Below are 8,308 nucleotides of genomic sequence, written 5' to 3'. Positions count from 1 at the left end.
TTGTGAATGCAAAAACATTGAGAAGTAAGAACAAATAATGGAGTTATTATTTCATGGATCCTCATTCAAGTTCAGGAAAATTACTTCCAGGAAGCTGCAGTTCTGCCAAGTATATGCTATGTTTAAATGGAAACTGAAAGAAAAGTGAAATTACTGGAAGCCTTTGACAGTTCACTAGACTTTGTGTGTTTTCAATAGTTCAACACTGTTATGCTTGATAATCAAGAGTAAATTAATAGGCTAACATTTCTAAATCTATACTTTAATTAAGGAAAAGTATATAAATAATCAGGTAAGCTTATAGAGAAGCTGACCAAGATACATAAACTAGGAGATATGTGTCCATCTAAAATTTCTATTTTCCATCTTTTTTTTCTTTTTAAAGAATATTTATTAAAGTCATTTAATATACAATTTTTCATCTGTCATTCTGGAAGTCCTTTTTAGAAAGACTCTTTGTCTGATGACAAACAGCAGCCACATTGTCAGTAATTATTCTGGATCTTCATGTTGGATAAATTCAATTTCTTCTTGAGACACAAGTTTCCTTCTGTATATCTGAGGTAAAGTTTTTATTATCTCTGCAGTGTTTGGTGGACCCTGATGCATCAGCCAGTCTGGCAATTTACTTCCCTTAGAATGCTGTGAAATTGAAGAAGTATGAGATGGTAGTCCTGCTGATAAATAATTAGAACCTCTGATACATTTGGCTTAGGATTGTCTCTTCTGTCAGGGAAACTTATTAATGGAGTATGTGGCTTGACTACCTGAACAACCCTGCTGGCAGACACCATCTTGCTGCCCATCATGACCCCCAAGAAGGGGCAGCTCCCCAGGATTAAATTTTTATAAAATCATCCAAACTTCTATATACATGATTGTATATAATTATGCATTTTATATTCATAAAGAATTTTATGCATTATTGTGAGGTCATGGAGACATTTTGAATAGCGTCTACATTTTTAGATAGGAAGAAGGACTGATACATGAGGAGAGATGAGAACAAGGTTAGACACATTTACATTTTTTAAAAAACCTTAATAATATAACCAAATTTATTTTTGTTACAGTGAATAAACAGATGTGTAAACTTAAGATGAACAATAGAAAATGAAAACATTTAAGACTTAAAGGAAAGAAGACCAAAAATTGGACAAAAGGAAATTTATAGGCCAACTTTGACCACAGACATTTTTAAAATATTAGCATACCAAACTCAAACATTTACTTTAAAAAATATGTCATAACTCTATCAGGTTTTCCAAAGAATACAATGATGCTAAACATTTATAAACAAATTTATAGATGTAACTTTCTATATTTAGATATTAAAGAAAGATAAACAATCTATTAGCTCAAAATATATGAAAAGCATTTGATTAACTTCAATGCTCATTAATGATAACAACTGCTAGCTAACTAATAATAAATGGGAACCCCCTTAGTCTGAATCATCCACACACTGCTAACGGAAATGTCAGAAATACTCTTCTGAAAATCAGCTGTACGTCAAGGATGCACAGTATGACTGCTACTATTCAATATTATTTTAAAGGTCATATCCCAAATGGTAAGACAAGACAAATAATGGGAAAAAATTATCATTATTCAACATGACAAGATTGTCAATATGTAAAGGCAAATATCCAAAAGCAAGCAAAACTAATACAGTTATGTAAAGTTTAAAAATAAAATAAAATTAAAAAAATAAATAAATAAAAATAAAAAGAGAGAAGAAAGATTTTCCCTAACAAAATTTATGTCAAAATATATACCTTTGAGATAGCTATAGGAGTTCATTTACTGCTTGCTAAGATAGAGTCATAACTTCAGGAAGACAATAAAGCTTCACAGGTCATTATACTCTGGTCATTATACTCTGGAATGTCTCTGTCTTTTCTAGTTTATCTAGGACATGGGGCAGCCGCAACATGGGGCAACACAACATCAGGTGTTGGAAACAGAAAGATGAAATAAATATCTGTGTTTTCCTTAAGAAACACAGAGTTTATTATGGGAAAGACAGACTTGTAAATTGTATGGTACAATAAAACATTAGGCAATAAAGTGTTTAGTATAATAAAAGCATGTTCAGAATATCTTAGAGGCTCAAAGATGTTAAGTTTGCCTAGAATGATTAGGAGATATCTTCTTAAAGGATTTAGAACTGTTTTGAGACAGATTGAGGAATGACATTCTAGGTAGATGAAACAGAGGCAAGATAATATAGAGGTATATGATACCTGAAATATTCAGAAACTGCAGTTAGACCAGGGTTAAAGAAGCATAGCTTTAAATGGGACTATGGAATGGACTTCTTGAGAAGTAGAGAAGAGTTGAATTGTAGACAATTATCCATAGCATAAAAGTAGTGTGCAAAGTATCCAAAGGTCTGGAGAGCCATTTGATATGCTTTAGCAGAACATGACTCAGGTTTGATTTTAGTAACAAGGACTGCTGCTGCTGCTAAGTTGCTTCAGTCATGTCCGACTCTGTGCGACCCCATAGACGGCAGCCCACCAGGCTCCGCCGTCCCTGGGATTCTTCAGGCAAGAACACTGGAGTGGGCTGCCATTTCCTTCTCCAGTGCATGAAAGTGAAAAGTGAAAGTGAAGTCACTCACTCGTGTCAGACTCTTCACGACCCCATGGACTGCAGCCTACCAGGCTCCTCCATCCATGGGATTTTCTAGGCAAGAGTACTGGAGTGGGGTGCCATTGCCTTCTCCGAACAAGGACTAGTGGCAGGGTAATAGAGGCAAGGAGGAAATTGCTACAGAAACAGAAAGGAGAGGATCCTAAAAGTTATGTGGGTCTTGTTTGAGGAAAAAGATGAGCTGGGGACACATCTGATCTGAGATACCTGTAGGATCAGCAGGCCAAGATCTTTAGACCTGCATCCCTGGAAAAGGGGAATCTATCATCTTTTTAGGGTAAAAAAAATAGGGCTGTCTTCTATTTCCAAATTCCACTGGATTAAAATCTCTCTATGCTCTTTTAGATTAACCAAAAATAAGTGCAATTTTCATACTATATAAGTTTATCCAAGTCTTTTAATACATTTATAAAAATATTTTCATGATCAAATTAGTTTCATTTTTATAACTAAAACATTTATCTACTAATTCCAGTGAAACTGTATTTTTAGTTCTGCTACCTCTCATCTGAAATACTCAATATGTTTATTTGAATAGTAAATAAATGTATAGAGAGGATTCTACTTTTTTCTAACCTTGATTTTATTTTCCTTCTGAATATTCTTATTCTTCTCCCTCTCTTATGGCAAATATTACTGCTTTATATGGTCTTATGTGTATTTAATCTACTTTTCAACCTACTTTATATTTATATAGAAGAAAATAATTGGCCTTTTCCATCTTTATTTATTACTTTTCCTTGGATATTCATTTAAGACACTGAGATACATCATAGATTTTTCCATAGCAAATCCTACTTTCTTATATTATTTTCTTGGATCAAGATAACTTGCCACCAATATATACATTTATCCCAATTTATCTTTTTAAATAACATGTATTTTCCTAGCTCATCTTGAATGCTTTTATCACAGCAATGACTCTGCATTATTTTATGGTATTTAAAATGACTTGATATTTATAACTGGTATACAAGATATATTTCAATGTCCAAAAAGCAGTATTCATTTAAGTGTGGACACTAAAATCCCTGTAAATTGTTATTCTCTTTCTTAATTTTAAGATTATGAAATATTGTAGTTTCAATAGGAAAGAATTCAGCATGACAGTTATCCTACTCCTATTTGAATACTGAGTAATTTATTTTTTCTCTGTCAGGTAGAACATATTTACATAACTGGATCAAAATTAGAACAAGATTAATACTATGCTCTATCTGTGTTCATATCCTAATTGCACACTCTAAAATTCAATTTCCATTTGTAGTTGCTTTGAAAAAATAAAACTCTTCCTGACACTTGGATGATTGAATCTTTTGGTGATTACAGTTAGAATGCCTTTCATATATTTACTCTCCAGCTCACAATGATCCCTTTTGGAGGGAACTTCCCTCTGATCCACAGGCCTGAGAGCCCAGGAGTTATGCCACTTAAACTTTGGTTCCATGGCCAAGTTCCCATACAAGCTCTATTTAAGTGTTGTATGATCTTGAACAAAGACCTTAGTCTTAGTGAGTCTTAGTTTCCTTTTTCCAAATTGAAGATGATAATTATAATACTTCCTCACTGAATTGCTGAGTGGATTAAATAATAAATATAATACTAATTCTCCAATGTAACTAAGTAATATTAATACAAGTACCACTTTTTAAGAGACTATCTGACATATGATTATTATTTTATATAAATCCATGATCCTTTTCCCCTTCTTCTTCCCAGAATGGAATGAATCTGACCAGGGATGATACCTATTTCATGCTGACTTTGCAGATGATCTCCTGGGAATATGGAGTTAATACTGAGGGATCTGGTTAGTCTCTGTTAATAAGTTAAATTGGAACAAGTGAACCTAGAAGTTGAGGTTATGGCAATGCTTAGCTTTGTTGTTGTTGTTGTTGAGGCTTAGCTGTAGCTATTTGCTGACTTCAAGTTTTAGGGAAAACTTAGGGGTTCTTATATTCACTGTTTACATTCTCCTTGATTTTTCTTTCAACAAAACAGACTTTAGTACTACAATATGTACAAAGGTTACATCTCTTGATTGTAAAGAAGATTTTCAATATTCTCAGAATGTTAAGGTGACTGGATTGATCCATTCAACATCTGTTCTGCTATCAACATCATTTTAGTTTTGAACTGTGGGCAGCAGCGAAGAAAATCAGATAGAATGCTGAGCAGTGCACTCAAGGTAGACCCACCTCAAAGCCACCTCCCTCAGGAACACATCCTTAAATACAGGCACAGAATGGCTTCTCTTTGACTTTTAAAACAGCAGATTTCAGATATTTAGCCGTTTTGTCCATTAAAAGAAAGAGATTGATTCTACCCCAGATGTTCCCATGTTACCATCTGTATCGCCATCTTTTCATAAAATAATTATGCTCACCTCAAAAGAATTAGGAAAGATCTTTACCTTAGAATTACTTCAAGTTCTTTTAATTAAATATTTAACTTTATGAAAAATTTCTCTACATTTTCCTTTTTTTCCTTATTTCATGATCAGTTGGTGCCAAAGCCCTGGTCTGATGGTAATTTTTATTCTTCACTTTTAGTACCTGCCAGTTCAAAGCATTATATTTATTATGTATCTTTCTCTGTCATCCATTAAGTGTTCTTCTCCTGAGAGGTGGAAAAAAAGTGTTGCTCTTATTTATTGTTATAATCCTCATCATACCCAGGCAGCCCTTTGTACATGTCTGATATACAGTCAGTGTTCAATAATAAGTTGCTAAAGGTTGTGCCATGCATGTGATCCAGGAGAAGCTGATTAAAAAAAAACAACAAAAAAAAAAAACAAAAAAAAAACTCAGTGCATGGTTGAGTGAGAATAAAATTTGGGCAAACCAAGACTTTTTTTTAACCTAAAATGTCCCAATCTTTACTGTAGAGAGAGCACCTAGCTCCACAATGACACACACTTAAAAAAGTCTCATTTCACCAATAATCTTTGCTTTATGGATCCAGTGATTACCTAGGGGATATCTTGAGGGCCATCCCTAATTACTTAGTTTTCCTTTTAAAAGCATTCCTATTTTTCTAGCTTAAACAATTTCAACAGCTCTGGGGTAGACAATAATAAGTGTCTTAGAAATAAATTATAGGCTAAAGCCATTGTCAAGCCATTTGCATTTAAGACTCATTTACTGAAATTATCAGGCTGGGTTATAACAGACTGTGGCTGAGGCACCTGCTGCTTAAGACTTTCAAATCTATTTTGACTTAAAAATGATTTCTAACATAACAGGAATCTTTTACTACTAACAATGTGAACTGAGGATAAACTTACTAGTTCGGTTAACCTGTTATCAAAGATAAAGTTCTTGTATCTAAGACTTTTGTTGTTGTTCAGCTGCTCACTCAAGTCCAACTCTTTGCAACCCCATGGACTGCAGGAAGCCAGGCTTCTTTGTACTTCACTATCTTCTGGAGTTCACTCAGATTCAATGTCCATTGAATTGGTGATGTCATCCAACCATCTCATCCTCAGTCGTCCCCTTCTCCTCCTGCCTTCAACTTTCCTAGCCTCAGGGTCTTTTCCAATGAGTCAGCTCTTTGTATCAGATGGCCAAAACATTGGAGCTTCAGCTTCAGCATCAGTCTTTCCAATGAATATTCAGAGTTGATTTCCTTTAGGATTGACTGGTTTGATCTCCTTCCTATCCAAGGGACTCTCAAAAGTTTTCTCTAGCACCACAGTTCGAAAGCATCAATTCTTAGGCACTCAGCCTTCTTTACGGTCCAACTCTCACGTCTGTACATGATTACTGGAAAATCCTTAGCTTTGACTACATAGAGTGAGGTATTGAGCACAGCAGAAAGAACCACATACTTTTGCCTTCCTGCAGAAGGGACAGTGTATGACAGAAAGGTGGAGTTCTGTTCCTACCACTCCTAATTCTCAAACTCTGGCCAACTCTCTGGTTTGGCAAAGAATTAGTCTTAGAAGCTGCAGTTCTTCATGCAGCTGACCTCTGAGGCTGTCATAAACTGATAGACAGCCTCGTTCTTTTCTGGGCAAGCAGAGACTTATCAAAAGTCATAGTTCTTACATATTTTGAACACACACTCTAATTATATCTCCAACACCTTAAATGTTTCCCACAGGCATACATTTCAAGCAACAGATCCAACACAGGTAGTCTTGCACCAGCTCCAAAGAAATACTCTCACATAATGAAATCAATTGAATTAATCTCACTTGACCACTCAATTACTGCCAATACACATGTTAAATCATCACTTCAAGGTAATTTGTTTTATAATTGCTTGGCATAGTAAAAATTAATCACTTGGAAGCATTACAAAGTAGGTTCCACTTTTTGCCAGACAGGAAAAGAGGTTTGCAAGCGTATCTCCCACTGCCAACCCAGCCCCACTGAGCATGCTGACTATGGTCTAACATACAAATATTCTATTGCCTGGATCCCCTCAGCTCTGTATTTTCTTAAGTCTTCATTAATTCTCTTCATTGGTTAACTCTTCAAATAGCAAACCCCTATTCATCATTCTGCCCTCAGCCTTAAAGGTGCTTCTTTGGAGAAAATTTTCCGAATTCTAAGGTTAAGTTAGGTACTTCAGTTATGTGAAAACGCTCTCGTTTTAATTACAAGAGAACTTATCTGTTTGCTGCTTCTCTCACAATATTACAAACTTCATGTGACGAGGGGCTTTGCCCCTGCTACTTTTAGCTCTGTGCTCAACAACTACCACAGAGGTAGTGACAGGAGCCCCATTCATTTCTGTAAAATAACATCTAGAATATCCTGGCAGCAATGAAACTTCCAGGCTAGTCCTTAAAGAACAGTAGTAGCTATGTCACATTTTGTGATTATCATTGTGGAGCAATGAAAAAGGTGGTAGTAACCCAAATTTTCCTGGGCAACTTATCGTTAAATCACAGGTTTGTAAACTCCTCTCTGGACAGGCACACATGCTATTCAACTGGGAAAAAATAGAAAATCTTAATAAATTCTCAACTGTGGAAATAAACATATGCATTCCTAGGGAATTTTGGAAATATCTGAAGAGGGAGAATCTTTCCATGTCTATGTGTTCCTATAAGTCTAATAGATGGTAGCAGTGAGCAATAGAACTTTAGGGAAATTCAGGTAAAGGTGACTGTCTTTGGTTATTTGTCTGCCAGGACTGCCATAACAAAATATCACGGCCACCGACTGAGTATTTGAAATAACACAAATTTACTTTTCTCATATTTCTGGATTCTGGAAGTCCAAGATCAAGGTGTGAAAAGATTAGGTTTCTCCTGAGCCCTCTCTCCTGGCATGACCATTTCTCTGATCATGTGCATCCCTGATGTCTCTTCCTCTTATATGGATACTAATCGTATTGAATTAAGATGTCTTAAGATATCAAGACATCATTTCATCTTAATTAATTCCTTATAGGCCCAATTTCCAAATATAGTCACAGTGAGGGGCTAGGGATTCTTCTAAACATGAATTTAGGAGGGACACAATCCAGCCTATAAAATCTAATAAATTTCATGATTCTTGGATAACACAGGTATCTGCCCGGTCAAAGGAATAATCTTTAATGGTGACATATTTTGTCATGTATGAAATAAATCATACCAAGATTATTAGATAATATATATTTATGCATATAATGATCATTATACTTATGATCCTGA

General features: G+C 35.1%; 1 pseudogene; it reads right to left on the bottom strand.

Moving 5' to 3' along the window:
* Window positions 1–492: 492 nt before the first annotated feature.
* On the bottom strand, window positions 493–828 carry LOC102394775 (annotated as a pseudogene).
* Between the last annotated feature and the right edge of the window lie 7,480 nt (window positions 829–8,308).

The sequence above is a fragment of the Bubalus bubalis genome, chromosome 2, assembly GCF_019923935.1.
Source record: "Bubalus bubalis isolate 160015118507 breed Murrah chromosome 2, NDDB_SH_1, whole genome shotgun sequence".
NCBI lineage: Eukaryota > Metazoa > Chordata > Mammalia > Artiodactyla > Bovidae > Bubalus > Bubalus bubalis.
The sequence above is the reverse complement of the archived record's forward strand: the minus strand, read 5'-3'. Positions and strand labels throughout refer to the sequence as shown.